The 23,382-nt window shown below is 46.0% G+C and overlaps 1 protein-coding gene and 1 long non-coding RNA gene across 9 annotated transcripts in view; one reads left to right on the forward strand and one right to left on the reverse strand.

Annotated features, from left to right (window-relative positions):
- LOC137541048 (uncharacterized) overlaps positions 1-23,382 on the reverse strand; it is a 617,426-nt gene that overhangs the window by 376,082 nt on the left and 217,962 nt on the right. The window lies entirely within an intron of this gene.
- KCNH4 (potassium voltage-gated channel subfamily H member 4) overlaps positions 1-23,382 on the forward strand; it is a 323,258-nt gene that overhangs the window by 179,062 nt on the left and 120,814 nt on the right. The window lies entirely within an intron of this gene.

A 23,382-nucleotide genomic window follows, 5' to 3' on the forward strand; every position in this document is an offset into this window, starting at 1 on the left:
TGAATGCTTTGGGGGTATCTTATTGATAAGTTGTGAAAATATCTTCTGTGAGAAAACTCATGAGAAAAGCTAGCTGAATAGGGGCCATGATATCTGGAGTCCAGGGCCCAAATGCTCTCCTGTTTTTTCTCCTGGAAGATCATATTTCATTTTCTCTTAAAAGCGGAACTGAAATAAAGAAAAAAAAATAAGAGCTTCACTTACCTGGGGCTTCTGCCAGCCCCCTGCAGCCCACCTGTGCACACGCCATCCTGGACCGATCCTCCGTTCTCCCGTCGTGGCTCACTTTTCTTCACACAGGGGTAGCCAACTTCTAAGTCGACCTCCACTGCGCCCTAGCCACGCATATCCTCGTTTGCGTTCCCGTAGCCAGGAGCGTCCTGCGCTGTATGAGAAAATCTCTACTGCACCTGCGCAGTACGCTCCCGGCTAGAAGAGCATGAACGAGGACGTGCATGCACAGTACACTGGAACTGCGCAAAGTGAAAATGAGCCCTGGTGGGGGACCGGAGCATTGGTGAGTGGCTGCGCGGGAACAGGTCGGCTGCCAGAACACCCAGTTAAAATAACTTTTTGTCACTATGCAGTTGAAAAAAAGTATCAGAATGTAGGTGAGAAAGTACTATCAAAAATATTTTGAGTATTTGCTTGCTTGCTGGTGGTTTAAAAGTCATAATGTTTACATATTATCGAAGTGTAAAAATATCACGTAGGATAAAACTCGGAAGAAAATGTTAATTGCATATGGGCCCAGGAGAGGAGACACATGCAACTGCACATCCCTGGCTGGTATCGGTGGAGTCCAGGATCATTATGGGATTGTCTAGCGACTCTGCCAGTGAAGATCCCAGTTGTTCGGTTCAGTTGATGCCATATCAAATATTCACATTTAACTAAACACCGACTTCAACACTAGAAAGTTGAAAGCTGATGTGTTATGGCCCTTAAAGGGATCAAAACAGTTTTACTCACCTGGGGCTTCTACCAGCCCCTGCAGCCGTCCCGTGCCCTCGCAATCACGATCGGATCCTCCTGTCCCCCGCTGCCAGCTACTTTTATTTTGGGCCGACAGGACAGCTGCAGGGGCTGGTAGAAGCCCCAGGTGAGTAAAACTGATTTTTTTTCTAGGCTTAAGTGTCTCTTTAAGGCTTGTACTCACTATGCGATTTCTACAGCAATTTTTTCGACGGCCGATGACTTTTTGAGTGTTGGTACAGACGGACGTGGGTACAGGCGCACAATTAAGCGAACCAAGTTTGGTGATGTGCGGCAATAACGACCATCAGGGCAGATAGGGTCTTTAACCTGCTGAGCGGTCTGGACGAGCTCAGCTCGTCCAACACCGCCAGAGGCTGCCGCTCAGGCCCTGCTGGGCCGATTTCCACCAAATAAAAAGCAGCACACGCAGCCGGCACTTTGCCAGCCGCGTGTGCTGCCTGATCGCCGCTGCAGCGCGGCGATCCGCCGCGTGCAGCGGCGAAAGAGGGTCCCCCCAGCCGCCCGAGCCCAGCGTAGCCGGAACAAACAGTTCCGGCCAGCGCTAAGGGCTGGATCGGAGGCGGCTGACGTCAGGACGTGACGTCCATGACGTCACTCCGCTCGTCGCCATGGCGACGAGGGAAGCAAAACACGGGGGGCCGCTCATTGCGGCCTTCCGTGTTATTTCTTGCCGCCGGAGGCGATCGGAAGATCGCCTCCGGAGCGCCCTCTAGTGGGCTTTCATGCAACCAAATTTCAGTTGGCTGCATGAAATAGTTTTTTTTTTATTTAAAAAAAACCCTCCCGCAGCCACCCTGGCGATTTAATCAGAACGCCAGGGTGGTTAAGATCCGTTATATGCCGTCGCGTGTACCCATCGGTAGGGAAATGGATTGGGTAACGCTCGTCATTGGAGGACATTGCTGGAATCCATCTTCCTGATCTTCAGGTAAGTATTCAGCTTAAGCCTTTCCATAGGCCAGCAAGTATCCCTGTCCACCAACACCTCACAGTCTCAGCCACAGAGGTCGGAACAGTAGGGCACTATCAGGTTGTTTATGTGAGAGGACTCTAGCTGTGGGCCTGGGGAGCTATGCTGATGATAGATGGGGATAATGCAGTCCATAAAGGTGCAGTGAGGGAGGCTGACATTAGCCCTGTCTATGCTGCACTAGGGTGATCTCTGCCTGCACTCTGCAGTGGGGATATTTCAGGTAAGGCTGGTGATAATGACACTACCCACGCTGTGCCAGCTTCTTGTATAGATTAAGACAAGGAGAAGTTTCTGATTCAGACACATCCCCTCTTAACCTCGCAGATTTCATGATTAAAGTTACCATAACAACATGTTTACTGCGATGCTATTTGATGCATTTTTAGAAACATGGCAATGGGTGTTGGTGAACGAACCAACGATTAAATTAACCTTTTCGTGTAACTGAAGTCAAGACTGGTGTTATGATGTTATGATTTTAACCCTTTGTGGTGCATAAGAGCTGTTCAGTGCTTACCTGACACCGTCATCTCGTTGCTAATATTTATTCTTGAGGGTTTTCTGTTCTGTAAGATTCATTCACCAGGCTCTAACCAAATCTGTCTTTTCAAAGGATGGATCCCTTCCCACAGATTGTTATCAAAATCAGGTTGCTTAGCAGCCTTTAAAAAGTAACATATTTTACTATGGTCTAAAAGGCACAGCACTCATCAAATACCAGTGGATGACAAAACAGTTAAAAAGACTCTACCTTGTGTCAGGGAGCAAAGAATGGAGGGCTCATAGTCACTGATGACATGGTGGCCACATATAGCACAGGTGAGCAGTGTTGGCTCCAGCTTAAAATTTATGGGTGGAGGTGGGCACAAAAGGGGCACAATGGCTGGCTGGTGGGGCCCATTTGGGTGATCAAAATCAATGTTTGCATGGCAAGCTTTAGATAATTTTTGCCTAACTAACTAATAAATAATTAAAGCTAACTAGTTCAGCAACGATAGGAACAACATAATAACATCACAAACAGAACTCGGAGGCTTTTGAGCAGAGCAGATTATCCAAACGATGGTGCTATTATTGTAGTAAAGTTACCTACATATGTACTTGGCTAGTTTGTTAGCATGCCTTAATCCTTATTTGCTAGCAAGCTGCTCCTGTGTGGACAGATCACAGACAAATCATTCCAGCCTCTAGCCTGTGTCTCACTACTCTATAAGCAAGGGGAGGGGGTGGAGGCAGGAGGGAGCGAAACTCTGTGTGTGTAATCACTTATCTTAGTAGCTTAGCATTGCTGGAGAAAACAGCTTGCATTTTAAAGACAGGAGGTTTTGAATGATAATTATTATTCTGATTCAAAACTGTCTGACTGTAAAATACAAGCTCTAGTTTATTGGCTAATTCAAAAAGAAAAACAGTAAGCTTTCAGCTTGTAAGCTTTCTACAATCTCTATTCCTGTTGACTAACTATATTAGAACATACTATCAGAAGGAGGTAGAGATAATTTTTTTGTCAATGTAAGTGTCATCCAGATACATTCATTACAAGGGATCTTGCAAGGATTGTGAGGTGTTTATGGCAAATAGATAAGACCTTGGTTTACTAGACTCAGGAGGGCACAGTAATTCCCGGTGGGGCAGTGCCTCAGCATGTCCCAGTGTAGTGCCGCCCATGCAGGTGAGGCACTCCTCCTTACAACATGCACTAAGCTACTAGAAAAAATGATGGAAGCAGGAAATTTGGGCGCTCATGGCTAATAGACAATTTGGGCGCCCCATAGGCACTAAAGTCTGTTGGAATCCTCAGAAAGACCAAAAGAGGGTCCAGAGGACGTGAAAAAAGACGTTCCTCACTGCAGAACCAAAATAACTCTGTGACAAAATCTACAGAGTACACCCAGGCAACAACCTTAAAAGTTCCAGCAAAATCCAGCAGAGATGACAGCCACACATCTGGAGACTGTTCTCTCCTGGAGTCCTCAACCACAGACCTCAGCACCAAGGTTAACCCCATCAAGGCTGTTCTCTGTAATGTCAGATCCATAAACAACAAAACAGCAATCATACATGATCTAATAGAACCTTCTGATCTGGCCTGCCTGACAGAGACCTGGCTTTCTGAACCAGTTGGACCCACCCTGGAGGCCGCCCTGCCAACAAACTATTCCGTGATACACTGCAACAGGAAAGAACGCATGGGGCATAGGGGTTGCACTTTGCTTTCGATCAGTTTTGAAAATCAGACCACTTACTGTAGGATCTACCAACTCGTTTAAATGTTTGGGGGCGCAACTTTCAACTGAGAAAAACATAAACATATTGCTGATCTACTGCCCACCAGGAAAGAACCCGGCCTTCCTTAAAGAGAAACTCCGACCAAGAATTGAACTTTATCCCAATCAGTAGCTGATACCCACTTTTACATGAAAAATATAATGATTTTCACAAACAGACCATCAGGGGGCGCTGTATGACTGATTTTGTGCTGAAACCCCTCCCACAAGAGGCTCTGGTACTGTACGGTACTCTGGGCAAACTGCCACAATGTAACAATGACACACACAGGAAATGGCTGTTTATAGCTGTCTGTTAAAGCCAGAACAGCTACATAATCTGCCCACAGTAACAATGTCACCATGTAATACATGTCAGAATGTGAATCTGGGAGAGGAAAGATTTTACAATGAGCAAACTCTGACTAAATCATGTATACATAATTATTGTAAAAATTAAGCACCTTTTTATATTAAATTATTTTCACTGGAGTTCCTCTTTAAGGAACGTGTAGATCTCCTATGCAACCTAACACTGGAACACCCCAAATGGATTGTTCTTGGAGATTTCAATACGTGGGTGGAAGACCCCCTTTCGAAATTAGGAATAGAGCTACCTTGTTCCATAAATGAACTGGGCTTCTCCCAAGCAATCAGCTCTGCCACTCACAAGAAAGGTCACACTCTGGACCTTATATTCCATACTAGTCTGTCAATAGCCAATGTGGAAATTCATCCTATTGCCTGGTCAGACCATCACACTATCCACTTCTCCCTCTCAATACCAGCTGTCAAAAACCAGCTCAAGAACCAAATAAAATATCGCTGCTTAAAAGGGCTAACACCACAACATATACGAGATAACCTCAGCTTTGACGAATTGACTGACTCCAGCTTCGACCCTGATAATCTGGTGTTTAACTACAACAAATGTGTGTCCTCCACCTTTGAGACCATTGCTCCTCTGTGCACCAAATATCTTACTCCACACCATCATGCACAGTGGTTTGATAACTCTATAAAAAAGCTGTAAAGACAAGGCCAAAAACTTGAAAGACTATGGCGCAAATCTCAGTCCCCAGAAGACAAACATGCCTTAAAGGGAACCTAAACCGAGAGGGATATGGATGTTTTCTTTTAAACAGGGGCGTCGCTAGCCCTATTTTGACGGGGCCCGTGCCCCCAATCTGTCCTGGGGTGCCACGAATCTCCCGGCCGCCGCTAGAGCGGGCGTTGGGACCTAGCGGACACCGCTGATATGCGGAAGTGAAATCACTTCCGCATATTTGTGCCTGGCGCCAGCTTTATCTGGTCGGGTCGCCCGCTGATCCTGAGGTCTGACGCGGCAAGGTAGGTGGGGTGGGGAGCGCGCCTGTCACTCACTACCTAATGGGGGTCCCTGCTGTCACTCACTACCTAACGGGGGTCCCTGCTGTCACTCACTACCTAACGGGGGTTCCTGCTGTCACTCACTACCTAACGGGGGTCCCTGCTGTCACTCACTACCTAACGGGGGTCCCTGCTGTCACTCACTACTTAACGGGGGTCCCTGCTGTCACTCACTACTTAACGAAGGTCCCTGCTGTCACTCACTACCTAACGGGGGTCCCTGCTTTCACTCACTACCTAACGGGGGTCACTGCTGTCACTCACTACCTAACGGGGGTCCCTGCTGTCACTCACTACCTAACGGGGGTCCCTGCTGTCACTCACTACCTAACGGGGGTCCCTGCTGTCACTCACTACCTAACGGGGGTCCCTGATGTCACTCACTACCTAACGGGGGTCCCTGCTGTCACTATCTAAACGGGGGTCCCTGCTGTCACTCACTATCTAAACGGGGGTCCCTGCTGTCACTCACTATTTAACTGGGGGTCCCTGCTGTCACTCACTATCTAACTGGGGTCCCTGCTGTCACTCACTATCAAACTGGGGGTCCCTGCTGTCACTCACTACCCAACTGGGGGTCCCTGCTGTCACTCACTACCCAACTGGGGGTCCCTGTCACTCACTACCTAACTGGGGGGTGCCTGTCACTACCTAACTGGGGGGTGCCTGTCACTACCTAAACTGGGGGCTCCTGTCACTGCCTACACTGGGGGGCTCCTGTCACTACCTAAACTGGGGTACTCCTGGCGCTACCTTAACTAGGGGGCACCTGTCGCTACCTAAACTATCCAGGCCAGCCAGCCCAGCATCACCACCAGCCAACCAGCCCAGAATCACTATCAAAAAGGCCACAGCATCACCACCAGTCAGGCCAGCATTTACTTCAACCAGCCAAGCACAGCCCAGCATCACTGCCAGCCAACCCAGCCACAACAGCAGCCAGTAGAGGAGAATTCAGAAGCCAGGTGAGAGGTGTCTACCATATTAAGGGGGCATTCTGCCTATTTATGTGTAATGCTGTCTATTTATGTGCCTCATGACTGCTGAATTTGTCTTGTTGGGGGCCTCATGATTGCTGAATTTGTCTTGTTGAGGGCCTCAAGATTGCTGAATTTGTCTTGTTGGGTGCCTCATGATTTGTTGGAGGCCTCATGATTGCTGAATTTGTCTTGTTGGGGGCCTCACGCTTGCTGACTTTGTCATGTTGGGGGCCTCATGATTGCTGAATTTGTCTTGTTGGGGGCCTCATGATTTCTGAATTTGTCTTGATATGGGCCTCATGATTGCTGAATTTGTCTTGTTGGGGGTCACATGATTGCTAACTGCGAGTCTATGGGAAAAGCTGAATCATCATCATATGAGACAATAGCATTAAACCTACTTTTTTAGCTTTTTAAAACAGAAAATAAAACTGGGAGGTTCTAAAAAAAATTAATATATTTTTTCAGGAGTAGGATGGATGAAATTGTTTATCTTTTCAGGTTTTCAACTTGGATTTTCCATAATGTTCATGTATGTGTTAAAACGTTTGTATAGTATTTCGTTTAAATTGCTGTTGCCACTTTGCGATAGATAAGTGACTTGTGGGTTGCAGTTTGGGCCTCCAAAAAGTTCGCCACCACTGTTCTAATCTAATGTACGATTGGTCCCACCCATGGCCACGCTCACACACTGCATGACCACGCCCAATTTTTTACCACACATAGCCCCCACCTAGTGCCCCCAGGTGCCACCGATCTCCAAGGACCCTAGGAACGCCCCTGCTTTTAAACAATACCAGTTGCCTGGCAGTCCTGCTGATCTCTTTGGCTGCAATATTGGCTGAACCACAGACCTGAAACAAGCATGCAGCTAATCCAGTCTGACTTCAGTCAGAGAACCTGATCTGCATGCTTGTTCAGGGGCAGTGGCTGAAAGTATTAGAAGCACAGGATCATCAGGAGAGTCCGGTAACTGGTTTTATTTTAAAAGGAAAAATCCATCTCCTTCTCAGTTTAGGTTCCCTTTAATCCTCCACTTGATGAACTACCAAGTAATCACCGAGAAAAAGTCATCCTTTCTATCACATGAGATTGCAAATGCAGTTAACAAACCAGCCCAGCTGTTCCGTACAGTGGAAAAACTCTTCAACCCGGCATTTCAAAAACTTAATATCCAGTCTTCAAAGGATCTGTGACCAATTTGCCCATTTCTTCTCAGACAAAGTCTCCACTATAAAGTCCGCCATCCAACTTACAGCATCTGAACCTAATATAGTGCTGAAGACCATTAGCAGAAAAAAACGTAACACCTTGGTCAAACTTCAAAGAAATTGATGAAGAAGTCACATCAAGTATCCTCCTTCACCTCCGCCAAACTACCTGTGACCTGGATCCTGGCCCAACACAGTTCATGTTGAACTGCCGCTACCTGTTTGTACCGGTATTCCTCAAAATTGTAAACTATTCCTTACAATCAGGGATATTTCCTGCTTTACTGAAGAAAGCAATCATCAGGCCTCTCCTCAAAAAACCCTCCCTGGACCCAGATGCAATGACCAGCTACAGACCTGTCTCTAACCTTCCCTTTCTGGGTAAGCTAATTGAAAAAGCTGTATACCTTCAGCTAGAAGCCAAAATCCTACAAAACAACAGTTCTGACCCATTCCAGTCTGGCTTCAGGAAACATCACAGCACTGAAACTGCCTTCATCCAAATATGCAACCACTTGCTCATGGCAAGAGACAGAGGAGAGTGCTCCATCCTGATACTGCTAGACCTTTTTGCAGCCTTTGATACAGTTGACCATGACATCTTGATGAGCAGGCTACAGGAATACTGCAGCATCAATGGCATAGTTCTTCAGTGGTTCCAATCCTTCTTGCGCGGCAGAACCCAAAAAGTGTCTATGGGGCCTTTCCTGTCCACTTCTGTACCACTTAAGTATGGGGGGCCCCAGGGCTCAATCCTTTCTCCCCTGTTTTTAAGGATTTACATGTTACCGCTTGGAAAACTAATCCAAAAACATGGCCTGACATACCACTGCTATGCTGGTGACACCCAACTATATCTTTCCTTCAAGCCTGGTGTGACAGACCCAACTTCAACTATAAACGCCTGCTTAGGCAAACTATAGCAATGGATGAGTGACAACTGGCTGAAACTAAATGCAGACAAAACTGAAGTCCTTCTGATCGGAGGGCAGCACATGACAACAAAACACCTTAATTTGCAGTCTTCACCACTGAGAATAGGAGGCACTACACAGCTCTGATCATGTGCATAGCCTGGGAGTTATAATTGATTGGGATTTAAACTTCAGAACTTACATCTCTGCTGTAGTGAAATCATCCTATTTCCACCTGAAGAACATTGCAAAAATCAAGAACCACAGAACCCCCCAGAAGATCTACCAACCTTAGTTCATACCTTCATTACATTCCGACTGGACTACTGCAATGCTCTCTACACTGGCCTTTCAAAAAAGGACTTGTACCGCCTAGAGCTGATACAGAATACTGCTGCCAGACTGTTACCAACCAACCCCGTCACTGCCATATAACGCAAGTCCTGCACTCCCTTCACTGGCTACCTATAAAATGGAGGGTCCTATTCAAGATCGGCCTACTGACATTTAAATCACTAAATAATCTGGCCCATGGATACATGAATGAAATGTTTCAGCTGCGTAGTAATCCCTGCAATCTCAGATCCACAGGTTCTAATAATCTAGTCATCCCCAGAGTCCACTTGGAAACCTTTGGTCCCAGAGCCTTCTGCCATGCTGCTCCTACGTTTTGGAACTCCTTACCTCAGCAGATCAGGACAGCTCCATCCAGGGGCGTAACTAGAAATCACTGGGCCCCCCTGCGAATATTTGGATGGGCCCCCCCCATAGGTGCCAAATAATCGTAATGGGGCAGCGTTCCACTGTAAATTAATTGTAAAGTGGGCAGCATTTTACCAGACAATCGTAATGTGGGCCAGAAAATCGTAATGTGGGCAGAGTTCACCAGAAAATCGTAATGTGGGCCTTTAGAAAATCATAATGTGGGCAGAGTTCACCAGAAAATCGTAATGTGGGCACCAGTCACCAGAAAATTGTAACGTGGACAGCATTCACCAGACAATCGTAATGTGGGCAGCGTTCACCAGAAAATCATAATGTGGGCAGAGTTCACCAGAAAATCATAATGTGGGCAGAGTTCACCAGAAAATCGTAATGTGGGCAGCAGTCACCAGAAAATTGTAACGTGAGCAGCAGTCACCAGAAAATTGTAACGTGGACAGCATTCACCAGACAATCGTAATGTGGGCAGCGTTCACCAGAATATCGTAATGTGGGACAGAAAATCGTAATGTGGGCAGCGTTCACCAGAAAATCGTAATGTGGGCAGCGTTCACCAGAAAATTGTAACATGGACAGCATTCACCAGACAATCGTAACGTGGGCAGTGTTCACCAGAAAATCGTAATGTGGGCCAGAAAATCGTAATGTGGGCAGCGTTCACCAGAAAATCGTAACGTGGACAGCATTCACCAGACAATCGTAACGTGGGCAGTGTTCACCAGAAAATCGTAATGTGGGCCAGAAAATCGCAATGTGGGCAGCAGTCACCAGAAAATCGCCATGTGGGCAGCAGTCACCAGAAAATTGCCATGTGGGCAGCAGTCACCAGAAAATCGCAATGTGGGCATCAGTCACCAGAAAATCCTAATGTGGGCAGCAGTCACCAGAATATCGTAATGTGGGCAGCAGTCACCAGAAAATCCTAATGTGGGCAGCAGTCAGTCACCAGAAAATCCTAATGTGGGCAGCAGTCAGTCACCAGAATATCATAATGTGGGCAGCACACACCAGAAAATCCTAATGTGGGCAGCAGTCACCAGAAAATCCTTATGTGGGCAGCAGTCACCAGAAAATCGCAATGTGGGCTGCAGTCACCAGAAAATCGCAATGTGGGCAACAGTCACCAGAAAATCGCAATGTGGGCAGCAGTCACCAGAAAATCCTAATGTGGGCACTGGGCAGCATACACCAGAAAATCGTAATGTGGGCAGCAGACACCAGAAAATCGTAATGTGGGCAGCAGACACCAGAAAATCGCAATGTGGGCAGCAGACACCTGAAAATCGTAATGTGGGCAGCAGACACCAGAATATCATAATATGGGCAGCAGAGACCTGAAAATCGTAATGTGGGCAGCAGACACCTGAAAATCGTAATGTGGGCAGCAGACACCTGAAAATCGTAATGTGGGCAGCAGGCACCTGAAAATCGTAATGTGGGCAGCAGGCACCTGAAAATCGCAATGTGGGCAGCAGACACCTGAAAATCGTAATGTGGGCAGCAGGCACCAGAAAATCGCAATGTGGGCAGCATACACCAGAAAATCGTAATGTGGGCAGCAGACACCAGAAAATCGTAATGTGGGCAGCAGGCACCAGAAAATCGCAATGTGGGCAGCAGACACCTGAAAATCGTAATGAGGGCAGCAGACACCTGAAAATCGTAATGTGGGCAGCAGACACCAGAAAATCGCAATGTGGGCAGCAGTGACCAGAAAATCGTAATGTGGGCAGCAGACACCAGAAAATCCTAATGTGGGCAGCAGTCACCAGAAAATCGCAATGTGGGCAGCAGTGACCAGAAAATCGTTATGTGGGCAGCAGACACCTGAAAATCGTAATGTGGGCAGCAGACACCTGAAAATCGCAATGTGGGCAGCAGACACCTGAAAATCGTAATGTGGGCAGCAGACACCTGAAAATCGTAATGTGGGCAGCAGACACCTGAAAATCGCAATGTGGGCAGCAGTGACCAGAAAATCGTAATGTGGGCAGCAGACACCTGAAAATCGTAATGTGGGCAGCAGACACCAGAAAATCGCAATGTGGGCAGCAGACACCTGAAAATCGCAATGTGGGCAGCAGTGACCAGAAAATCGTAATGTGGGCAGCAGACACCTGAAAATCGTAATGTGGGCAGCAGACACCTGAAAATCGCAATGTGGGCAGCAGACACCAGAAAATCATAATATGGGCAGCAGACACCTGAAAATCGTAATGTGGGCAGCAGACACCTGAAAATCCCCCTGCAGAATTTCAGAGCGGGACCCCCCCCCCCCCCCCGGGCCCGCTCGTGGCCGTTTTTTGGGGGCTGGAGGGGTGGCAGCATGAGGGGAAAGCCTTGCCCACAGTCGGCGGGGAGAGGGGAAGTTCCCCCCTCTCCCTCACCTCGGGGCTCTCCCCTCTGCGCCCCCCTCCAGCTAGTGAATGTGTGTGGGCAGCAGCGGCGGCGGCGGGATACATACCTTCTTCCTTGCGTTCCATCGCCGCCTTCTCGCTCTAGCGGCTGACGTCACTTCCGCTTCCGCAAGTGACGTCAGCCGCTAGAGCGAGAAGGCGGCGATGGAACGCAAGGAAGAAGGTATGTATCCCGCCGCCGCCGCTGCTGCCCACACACATTCACTAGCTGGAGGGGGGCGCAGAGGGGAGAGCCCCGAGGTGAGGGAGAGGGGGGAACTTCCCCTCTCCCCGCCGACTGTGGGCAAGGCTTTCCCCTCATGCTGCCACCCCTCCAGCCCCCAAAAAACGGCCCCGTGCGGGCCCCAGGGTGGGGGCCGGGCCCCCCCGCGGGCGCAGGCGCTGCAGGGCCTATTGTTACGCCCCTGGCTCCATCCCTGGACGTGTTTAAATCCAGGCTGAAAACCCACCTGTTCAGTTTGGCATTTGCAATAATATAACTTTTGTTGTGTGAATACTTCATCTTACTACCAACTACTGAACTTGAGAGAGCCTAAGCGCTTTGTGTCCTATGGGAGAAAAGCGCTATAGAAATGTTATTGTATTGTATATTTTATAATTCAAATATCATTAATACAGCAGCCAAAGTAAAAATTTGGGCACCCGATAAATATCGTTTTCAACATAAGAACAGAAGAGTTTGAAATATGTTATCATTTTGAAACTTGTAACTTTATAGTTTTTAAAATATTTTACCATTTGTATGTACAAATTTTAGGTTATCAAATATTTTATTGTTTGCATGTTCAAATTTTACGTTTGTGGGGAGGGTGAGGGAAGGGGGCGAGGGGGGCGATGGCTAAGCGTAAAGAAAGGGTGTTCATGCAGGGGAAGATACATGGTTAGGGTTAGTCAATAGGAAGGGTGATTTTGCTCGGTGGGTTTAGTTAGGTGACAGGGGAGAGGGTTCTGTGTGAGAGTAGGGTTAGGTTAAGCTGTAACAAAAAGTCGGTAAGATTTTCAACTGTTTTAATACAATATTAATCATTTTCATTGGTCAATATTATTACGATAATATACACCATCCTCACTTTAACCACGTAAGGACCACGAGCGTACACCCCCCTAGTGACCAGGCCATTTTTTACAAAATAGGCCACTGCAGCTTTAAGGCCTCGCTGCAGGGCCGTACAACTCAGCACACAAGTAATTCATCCCCCCCCCTTTTCTGCCCACCAACAGAGCTCTCTGTTGGTGGGCAATGGTCGCTCCCAGGATGTTTATTTTTTATTTGTAAATATTTATTTAATTTATTTTTAAATAAATTTGGCTATTTTTATTTTTTTTTACAACATTCCCTCCCTCCCCCCGCCAGCCAGTCACTGTGATCAGCTGTCATGGACATCAACCTATGACAGCCGATCACTCTTGTGGGTCCAGAGGGGACAGCTCTGTCACACGGCTGTCCCCAGTACAGCGCCGTAGATCGCAGCGCTGTACGGTGTAAATAGACGTTTCGCTGTCTAAAAGTCTCCTAGCGGCGAGACTTTTAGACGGCATCATCCAAGCTCCGTTATCCAAGCGGAGATGCGTGCGCATAGGCGCATGGGATCTCCTGCAAATCCCACCCCAGGACTTTACGCCCCATGACTTTACGCGTTGGGTGGTCCTGTGAATGCCGCTGCGGCCACACCCATCGCTTGACACGGTCAGCTAGAGGTTAAAAGCGAAAAATATCAGTAGATATTAACAATATTTTTTTATTTATTAACCAAATGTATATTAACAATATTTTTATTAACGAAACGTCACGCCCTTTTTTTCCTCGTGCCCCTTTTTCATGCACGCAAAGTCATCCCATCTGATCAATCAGTCATACTGTAAGCAAGTTAGTTGATTAATACTTGGTCACTCTGGGTCTTTGGTTGTGAACTCAAGAAGCTACTGCATGACAGTAGTTTAAGGCACCCTCATCGGTGTTAGTTGTCTGATCCAGTGATATCCATCATGTATAGAGACATAGCTGTCATGATCTTGTCAGAGACATTCATATTGTCAGAGACAAAAACTGCCAGACTTAAATCAGAATGGAATTTGCAGTCCCAGCACGTCACCATGCACTTCTTGGCTGCAGATCATACCTGTTTCTCCTGAGATCTTACCAACTCAAACTAAGCCTACTGTTCATTGTTGCCAGTGCGGATAACTGGTCTGGCAGGATAAGAGGGACCTCAGCTAGTTGTATCACCTGTTATCTCCTGGGGCTGAGAGAGTTCCATTCAAGGTGGCCATACATCAGACGGCTTGGCGGCTGATCGACTATCCTATTTTATTATTATAATCGGATAAAAATCGTGCCACCAAGAGCATGCCCGATCGATGATGCAAACAATTTTGGGCAAATATTGGTTGCATGTATTTTCGATCTTACTCATAGGTACACACCTAGCCGCTCACTCCACTCCTCCAATGAACTTCGCCTGACCGCCCCCTTCATCACCCAGTCCCATGCACACCTCCAGGACTTCTCAAGAGCTGCTCCAACACTATGGAACCCCCTACCTCCACCCATTAGGGCAGCCCCCTCCTTCAACATCTTCAAAAAGGCCCTCAAAACTCACCTTTTCACTCTGGCCTACCAGCCCTTACTAGTGCTCCAAACACACAGCTGAACTCTGGTCCCCTACCTTTCGTGTCCCTACCTCTCCCTCTAGATTGTAAGCCTTTGGGCAGGGTCCTCCTCCTTTTGTGTCCTACCTGATCATGCACCTCCATTACTGTGCACCCATGCTATGCATCTGAGTGAACCAACTTGCCTAATCTCCATACTCCATCCAGTGACTGACTAAGCATTACCTTTTACTCATACTGTGCTGCATGATCTGTTTTTTCTTGTATTCCTGTATTGTCATATTGCTGTATGTCACCCCTACATATTGTCTGTAACCTAAACTAATGTCCAGCGCTGCGTAATATGTTGGCACTTTATAAATAAAATAAATAAATAAATGTATTGATCAGACATGCTGCAAAATGTAGGACAGACATGCTCGACTGGGTGTGGGGTGGTAACAGCGTGCGACACCGGGCAAACACAACGGAACCCTCGGCACTGCCCCCAGTGTATAATGTGGTGCCCCGTGCAGTATACGTTACCCATCTGAGTCCGCCACTGGCACCGTGCTCTGTCCTCTATCCACATACGTACCCCACATGGTTGCTGGCGAATACATGGGCGCGTGTGTGGCTGCGCATTATTCTGTACAAGGTTCACGTGTGTAAACTTGCATTTCCCCTGTGCAAAAAAGCTTTCTACCCATTTTCGCGTACCACCCACATTGCTCATTCTATTGTATTTTGCAAAAATTACAAAATCACACATATGAAGAGGAATAATTGCACATGGAAAATGCAAACAAAAACACAATCGGAAGGCAATGCAAACATAAATGGCTGCAATATTGCACTTTAATGAACTCCCTGTCCATTTAGGGTATTGAAAGGAGTGACACAAAATGCAGAGTCCTGCGGATAGTGTGCATTGCCATATAATGGAGGGGTACCCCTGCAGTCTTTAAAATGAACCTCCAGACTACAAATCTACTCATCAGCACTCGAAAGGCTTGGTGTTAACAGTTTCGCAGCATCAGAACTTTGTTTTTCTTACCCAAGCCTCATTTTTAGCTGCACAGAAGCTATGCTCCGCCCTATCAAATAAATCTGCCCAGGCATTTTTCCCCTGATGCCGTGCAAAGCATGATGGGATTTCTGATGTTGTTCTCATTGCCTAGCGCACCCAGCTGGGAGGGGTGATCAGGACACAGGACAGTTGGAACTGTGTCTCATGCTCCCTGTCACCTCCTTTCAACCAAAAAGATGGCTGCCTCATGAAATCACAAACATTTACCTGTTCTTTTAAAACAGGGTAGGTAAGAGATTATATTACCTATCTATTTTAATTAACATAAATAATGTAACTTAATGACAGTATGTTTGTTTAGAAACACATGAATTCTCCTCCCTTCCATATTTCATAAACCAGACACCAGTACTTTGGATCTCTGATGCAATGTGTTACCTTATACTGTAAAAACAAGGAACATTCATCATCTGTTTGGATGTTTGCTTTGGAAGTGCAAATTCTCGGGGCAATTACAGTTTGGAAAGACATCTGCTTTTTTTCCCCTCTTCTTACTTAAAGTGAGCCTCCGGACTAAAAATCGACTCAGCAGCACTGAAAAGGCCTGGTGTTTCTTTAACAGTTTCACAGCATCAGAACTTTGTTTCTCTTATACAAGCCTCATTTTTAGCTGCACAGAAGAAAACTGCCCGGGCAGTTTTCCCCTTATGCTGTGCAAAGCATGGTGGGATTTCTGATGATGTTGTTCTCGTTCTGCTGTTTTGGTGCAATTTTTTTTTTTTACATTTTGAATTTGACATTTGAAGCCTAGCGTGTGCAGCTGGGAGGGGTAATCAGGACACAGGACAGTTGGAACTGTGTCTCCTGCTCCTTGTCACCTCCTTTCAACTAAAAAGATGGCTGCCCCCATGACAAAGATGGCAGCCCCCATGAATCACAAACATTTGCCTGTTCTTTTAAAACAGGGTGGGTAAAAGATTATATTACCTATCTATTCTAATTAACATAACTAATGTAACTTAATAACAGTATGTTTGTTTAGGCTGAAGTTCCCCTTTAAGTGTGAAAAATGTACAAACCTTCTACTTTACTTAACACAGACAGTATGCCTAGGATTTCCTAAATTCATACTACCTTTAGGCAGTGCTAAGTGTCAGAGCTGGGACAAGGTTCTCCAGCACCCAAGGCTGAGACACCAAAGTGCGCCCCTCCATCCCTCCCACCCCAGCCGTCACATACTGATTACTATTAGACTAAGAGGGCCACAGGGTCCACAACCTCCTCAACACCTTAATCTCTAGTTATCTGGCTTGCAGTCACGGTTATGTATACCCTTTTCTTATTTCTTTCTGCTTCATACACAATTTGGAATGACAGCTGAATGAATTGTGCGCCCCCTCCTACACTGCGCCCTGAGGCTGGAGCCTCTCCAGCCTATGCCTCGGCCCGGCCCTGCTAAGTGTTACAGATTCCAAAAGTGTATGTAAGGTGTCCGTGGCATTGGGCCAAACACAATGAAACAAAATGAAACCGTAAACTGTTATGGTAGGGTCATATGAGACTATTGTGTCTCTATGACTTTATCAGCCAGTAGGTTTTAGCCAGTGAAGTATTAAAGGGAGCCTGCAGTGACCACAACAGGGGTAAACTATAGGTGGGTGGACCCAGCTGGGGGAGGGGGAATTTACTTGTGAGGTACTTTCCCCTCTATCCTTTGGTCTTTCAGTTCCTAGCTGACCACATGATTGAATGGCAGATCATAGGAGCTGATTTGGCTACAGAATCAGAATCAGAATCAGAATCAATTTATTTTCGCCAAGTAAGTTTGCACCTACAAGGAATTTGTCTTGGCAGTTGCTTAACAAACACAAACAAAAACAATACAAGGACAGACGGTGTGAATATTACAAGTTAAGGACATTATAAGTAAGTGGCAGTAAGCAATGTGAGAATTGTTCATGTTTAGTTCTGTGCTGATTACTTTCAGTCCTAGCAGCTCTAACGTGGTTCAGCATTAAGTATGGCTACCGCTTGAGGAAAAAAACTGTTCCTGTGTCTAGAGGTTTTGGTAGCGATTGACCGGAATCTTACTCCTGAAGGCATGCGCTGGAAGATGGAGTGAGCTGGGTGAGAGGGGTCAGAGGCAATTTTGGTTGCTCTCTTTCTGCACCTAAAGATCCTGCAGGGAAGGTAAGCTACAGCCAATTATCCTTTCCGCTGATCGGATGATGCGCTGCAGCCTCCCCTTTTCTAATGCTGAGCAGGAGCCGAACCATACAGTCATAGATGATGTTATGGTTGATTCGATGATTGCAGTGTAGAACTGCACCATTAGATTTTGAGGTAGGCCAAACTTTTTCAGCTGCCGTAGATGGTACATTCTCTGTTGTGCTTTCTTGACAATAGTGGCAGTGTTGTTGTCCCATTTTAAGTCGTTTGAGATCGTGGACCCAAGAAACTTGAATGACTCTACTTGGGTTATTGTGGATCCATTTATGGTTAAGGGGAGGTGCTGGGGGGGAGATCTCCTAAAGTCTATTATCATCTCCATGGTTTTGAGAGCATTTAGTTCCAAGTTGTTGCTGCTGCACCAGGAGGAAAGCTGTCCCACCACATGCCTGTATGCAGACTCATCCCCGTTTTGAATGAGACCAACAACTGTTGTGTCGTCTGCAAACTTCAGAACCTTAACAGATGGATCTGTGGAGATGCAGTCATAGGTGTAAAGTAAGTACAGCAGTGGGGAAAGCACACAGCCCTGGGGTGCACCAGTACTGACTGTCAGAGAGCTTGATGTGAGTTTCCCAAGTCTAACACGCTGTCTTCTGTCGGTTAAGAAGTCGGTTATCCATTTGCAGAGGGATTCAGGTATATGTAGCTGGGAGAGCTTGCTGTGCAGCAGTGATGGAATTATGGTATTAAATGCAGAGCTGAAATCTATAAATAAAATCCTGGTGTAGGTTCCTGGGATATCTAAATGCTGTAGTACATAATGCATACACATGTTCACGGCATCGTCTGCGGATCTGTTAGGCCTGTAGGCAAATTGCAAAGAGTCCAGCAGGGGATCTGTGATGGATTTCAGATAAGTCATTATCAGTTTTTCAAATGCTTTCATGACCAGTGATGTCAGCGCAACAGGCCTGTAATCATTTAAACATGCAGGTTTTGGTTTTTTTTGAATTGGTACAATAGTTGCGCTTTTAAAACAGGCAGGAACAATTGAGAGTTCTAGAGATGCTTTGAATATGTCTGTAAATACAGGCGCTAATTGGTCGGCACAGAGATTCAAGCATTTCGCAGACACAGCGTCTGGTCCCATTGCTTTCCTGGTGTTTTGTTTTTTAAAGAGTCTGTTTACATCTGATTGGCATATTGTTAGAGCATGCACATCTGGGGACAGGTCAATAGATTGTGTCTGGCCTCCTGTGTTGTGTAGTTGCTGAGGCACCGCAGGGGGTGGAGACGTTGGCTGGCAGGAAGAGTGTTCAGTTTGCCTGTGGCAGAGATGCAAATTGACTTGTTGTGTTTGGCTTTTGTTGGTAGTGTCAAACCTGCAATAAAATGTATTCAGCTCATTTACAAGCTGCAGGTTATGTAGTGAGGGGGGAGGAGATTTCCTCCTGTAGCTGGTAATTTCATGTAGAGATTTCCATATTGTGGATGAGTCGGCGTTAGAAAATTTTTCCTCAAGTTTTTGTGAATAATCTTTTTTTGCGTCGGTAATGGCTCTCTGCAGTTTGTATTTCGCAGCTTTGTAGAGGACTTTATCGCCTGTACGATGTGCCCTTTCTTTATCGAGGCGCAGCTTCCTAAGATGTGATGTAAACCAGGGTTTATCGTTATTGTACCTGGTGCACTTTTTTGTGGGGATGCAGGACTCTTCATAAAAGGTAATATATGATGTCACAGCGTCAGTGTATTCATTTAGGTCACTGGAGGATTCTTTAAATAAATTCCAGCCTCTTCCTCCCAAGTTGCATATTCTTCCTAACTTCCTTCATCTTGCAATACCACAGGCTAGCAAAAGGAAGGCGGACAGTATGTATTCACTCAGGGAGGTGGCTGAAACTGCATCCTGCTCAGCTCTGGCCTGTAGCGTAGATTACCAGAGGAGATGCTACCACAATACTGAAGAACACCGGGAGGAGAAAGAATCTCATAAACCACCTTCTTACTGCCTGGTCATTTTGGTAAGATAAGATGGGGTCGGAGGAGATAGCAGCCTTGCTCCTGGGCACACATTGGGCCCTAAACACCTGCTTAGGTTGTTTGTGGGTGTTCTAGCTCTGGCCTTAAAGGATACCCGAGGTGACATGTGACATGTTGAGTTAGACATGTGTATGTACAGTGCCTAGCACACAAATAACTATGTTGTGTTTTTTTTTCCCTTTCCCTATGTAAGTAGCTGACTCAGTCCTGACTCAGACAGGAAGTGACTACAGTGTGACCATCACTGATAAGAATTTCCAACTATAAAACACTTCTGAGAGCAGGAAAGAGATAAAAAGTATGAATAGTTCATAGATTTTAGCTCTAGCATACTTCAATGAATGTGTCATTGAGAAAAAACAATAAAACAGTTAAAACTTAAAAAGTAGCTCACAAGCAAATGAGAGGTGTCCAGACATCCAATAGGGTGGCTTGGGGAATGGCTTATAAAGCATTGTGATGTGACATCACGGCCACACACACGGAGGCAGCTGGCAGCAGATGAAAGATGCTGGAAGAGCCAGGGTACCATGCATGGAGCAGCCAGACAGCAAGAAGCATCAGCCACAAACCGTAATAGAGGTTAGCTATACAGTGTAGAAACGTACCCTGCAAGTAGAGAGCAGCGGATCCTGTAATTACTCACCCCTTTTTCTCCCTCACACATTGGCTGCACAGGAAAGGAGTGTAAAACAAGTTTGCCAACTTTCCATAATAGTGCAGACAGTCAGTTAAAATGTTGAGGCTATGCCAGGCCATCGCTATGCACTCTGCGATATATGCACCAAAACGTTGTTATGCTTCATTGCCACGCTTTAACCTTAAATAAAATAGCAAATTACACTGAATCGATGTTGCCGACCTCTCTTTATTGAACTTGTATACATGGCGGGCCTGGGTACATCATCTGCATATCTCTTGGAGTGCATTCTCCTTGCTACCATAGATATGAGTGCCACCATCAGCAGAGCTGGTGAGTGTTTGAACATGTAATCCTGAGTATGGGCAACTGGAGCATTATTTAAAGAGGAGCTGTCAGCCATACTATCTCAGAAAAACAACAACACACACACACACACACATATATATATATATATATATATATATATATATATATATATATATATATATATATATGTAGATAAATACTTGCTCTACTTACATAACATGTATTGCAATGTCCACGTAGTGATTTTTCTACAGTAAAACAATAGAAAATCCTTCTTAGCATTTCCCATTTTAACTGTGGCTATTTTGAAGCCAATACTGATGTAATTTCCTCCCTTACTCTTCCCTGCCTGATTGTGTATGCATTGCCAGCCCTTCACTATAGAAAGTGCATTATCTCAGCATGAGAAATATTGGCCAATCAGAGAGGAACAGAGGTGTGGGAGGGGAAAACAGGAGGGAAAGAGGCTTCAGCCAACCAGGCTGCATTAGTTAAGTCTGAGGGGAAAGTAGAGAAGCAAAAAATTACAACCCAGCATGCCCTGCAACTTCCTTTGTTCGGCAATGTACCACATAAAAGTCAGGTAAACTGGGGAATTATCATTTATCCACAAGAAAAGTAATAGTGACTTTAACTTTTGGATTGCCTGGTTAGCATCCTTATTACTTGTTTACCAGATACAAATAAAGAAGTGATTTTTAATTTTATGCCCGACAGTTATTCTTTAATGGGCAGTACCTCTCTCACTGTGACTGAGTAATCTAATTTCAGGGAGAGGATCTCTGAGGAACACCTCACACCTCTCAACATCAGCCCGAGCAAGTGGTGGGGGGTGGGGCACCTAAGCCAGTTACCTATTCAACAAGGAGTCCTTGGGCAAGACTTCCTAACCAATAGGTGCCCTGCCTGGGGCCAGTGTTGTCTGTAGTGAAGACCGTGATCAGTGTACAGGCATTACGCTGACTGAGATACATGTAATGTATTAGAGGATAAAAGAAGCAACAGATCTCCTGCTGCAGGGGAGAGCTATAGTTATCAGTCAAAAAAATGCATCAAATCCAAATGCTGTTACTCCTAGCTGGATCAGCTACTGAGGATCTCCATACAGACGTCGTCCCATCATGATTCATGAATGATCATTTTTGGCAGCAGTAATGTAATCTAATATCTGTATGAGATTTCTTTTCTTTTATTTTTTGTTAAGAAGAGCGCAGAGATATAACCAGCAGAGTCTGAGTAGGAACGTCTCTAGTCATTTTACATTGGACATCACAGAGATAAGCAAAATTGCTTCTGCTTTACAGGAAGAGAACATGTTCAATAAGTGACAGTATTTTTCCTATTCTCACCAGAGAATTGTTCAGGCATGCCGTCAGATTTTACCGCTGGCATTAAAAATATATGAGTGAGAATGAGGAAGCTGCTATAGACATTCAAAATAAATAACAAGATCATATTGGCTAGAGGTGAATGGGATACAGAGGCAGAAATACAAATGTCCTTCCAATGCTCACACCCCCTTCTTGCTTCCCCCTAATGACCTGGGGAACCATCTTCAAGAGGGTGTATAACAAATATAAATGGGGAGAAGAGGCGCCCAGATGTTGAGGCACTCCATTCTTGGCTCGAGATACATCCTTGGCACTGTATGTGGCCTGAGGAAGTGGGTGTTGACCTACGAAATGCGTTGCCAGTGCATAGTTAAACTTCTTACCCTGCTTTGGAGGGGTCTACTTTGGTACCTAGTGGCTCCGCCACTGATAGGACCATTGTTGTTTTGCCAAGAGTGTGACTACATCCAGTTCCAGCTGGTCACCCAAGTGGAGTCGGGTTTATATATTTCCACCTGCCTTCAGTGGTTGGTTACCCTCTGTGCAACCTTCCTTTGTGAGTACCACAACCTTCTGTTACATTTGCCGTTTACTTGTAACGTACTACAGCATTTGGGCTCTTGTTGTTCCTGTGTTATTCTTTTTAGGGTGTGCCCAAATATGCCCACCATGCTATCGCCCTCTCCCAAGTTATGGTGTGGCTACCAGTACTCCCTGCACCCCTATAACAAGTGTGGTAACAACATCACTTGCTCTGGAGGGGTACCACTGTGTTAGGGGAGGGTAAGTAGTTATGGTAGAGATGGAAGTGCTGTTTGACTAACAAACCACTTCTCTGTTACATAAAAGAACTGTAGGGAGAAAATGAAACTGAGCTTTAGTCCAAATCTTGAAGTAAAGCAAGCCTGTAAAGACATTATACAGATGCAATGTCATGCTTGCTTCATGTCATTGGCAGCATGGTGGCATAGTGGTAAGCACTCTCGCCTTGCAGTTGTCGGTCCCTGGGTTAGATCGCAGTTAATGCATGGCCTTTGTATGTTCTCCCCATAGCCGCATGGGTTTTACCTGGGCACTCTGGTTTCCTCCCACATTCATCAAAACATACAGATAAGTACATTGGCTTTTCCCTAAAATTGGCCCTAGACTACAATGGGCATATGACTATGGTAGAGGTTTGATTGTGAGCTCCTCTAATCCTGGGAATACACGGTTTGACCCGGCGGCTCGATTAGCTGCCGGATCGACCCCTGCCGCGTCCCTGCCGTCGTCCGGATTGATTCCCGCTCGTCCCCGCGGGTGCTTTCTTATCTTCTGCTTGACTCCCCGCTATTGTCCGCCCGCAGGGATTGAGCGGGGAATCGATCCGGCGGGTCACCGGACCTGTCGGAAATTATC

The sequence above is a fragment of the Hyperolius riggenbachi genome, chromosome 12 (genome assembly GCF_040937935.1).
Source record: "Hyperolius riggenbachi isolate aHypRig1 chromosome 12, aHypRig1.pri, whole genome shotgun sequence".
Classification (NCBI taxonomy): domain Eukaryota; kingdom Metazoa; phylum Chordata; class Amphibia; order Anura; family Hyperoliidae; genus Hyperolius; species Hyperolius riggenbachi.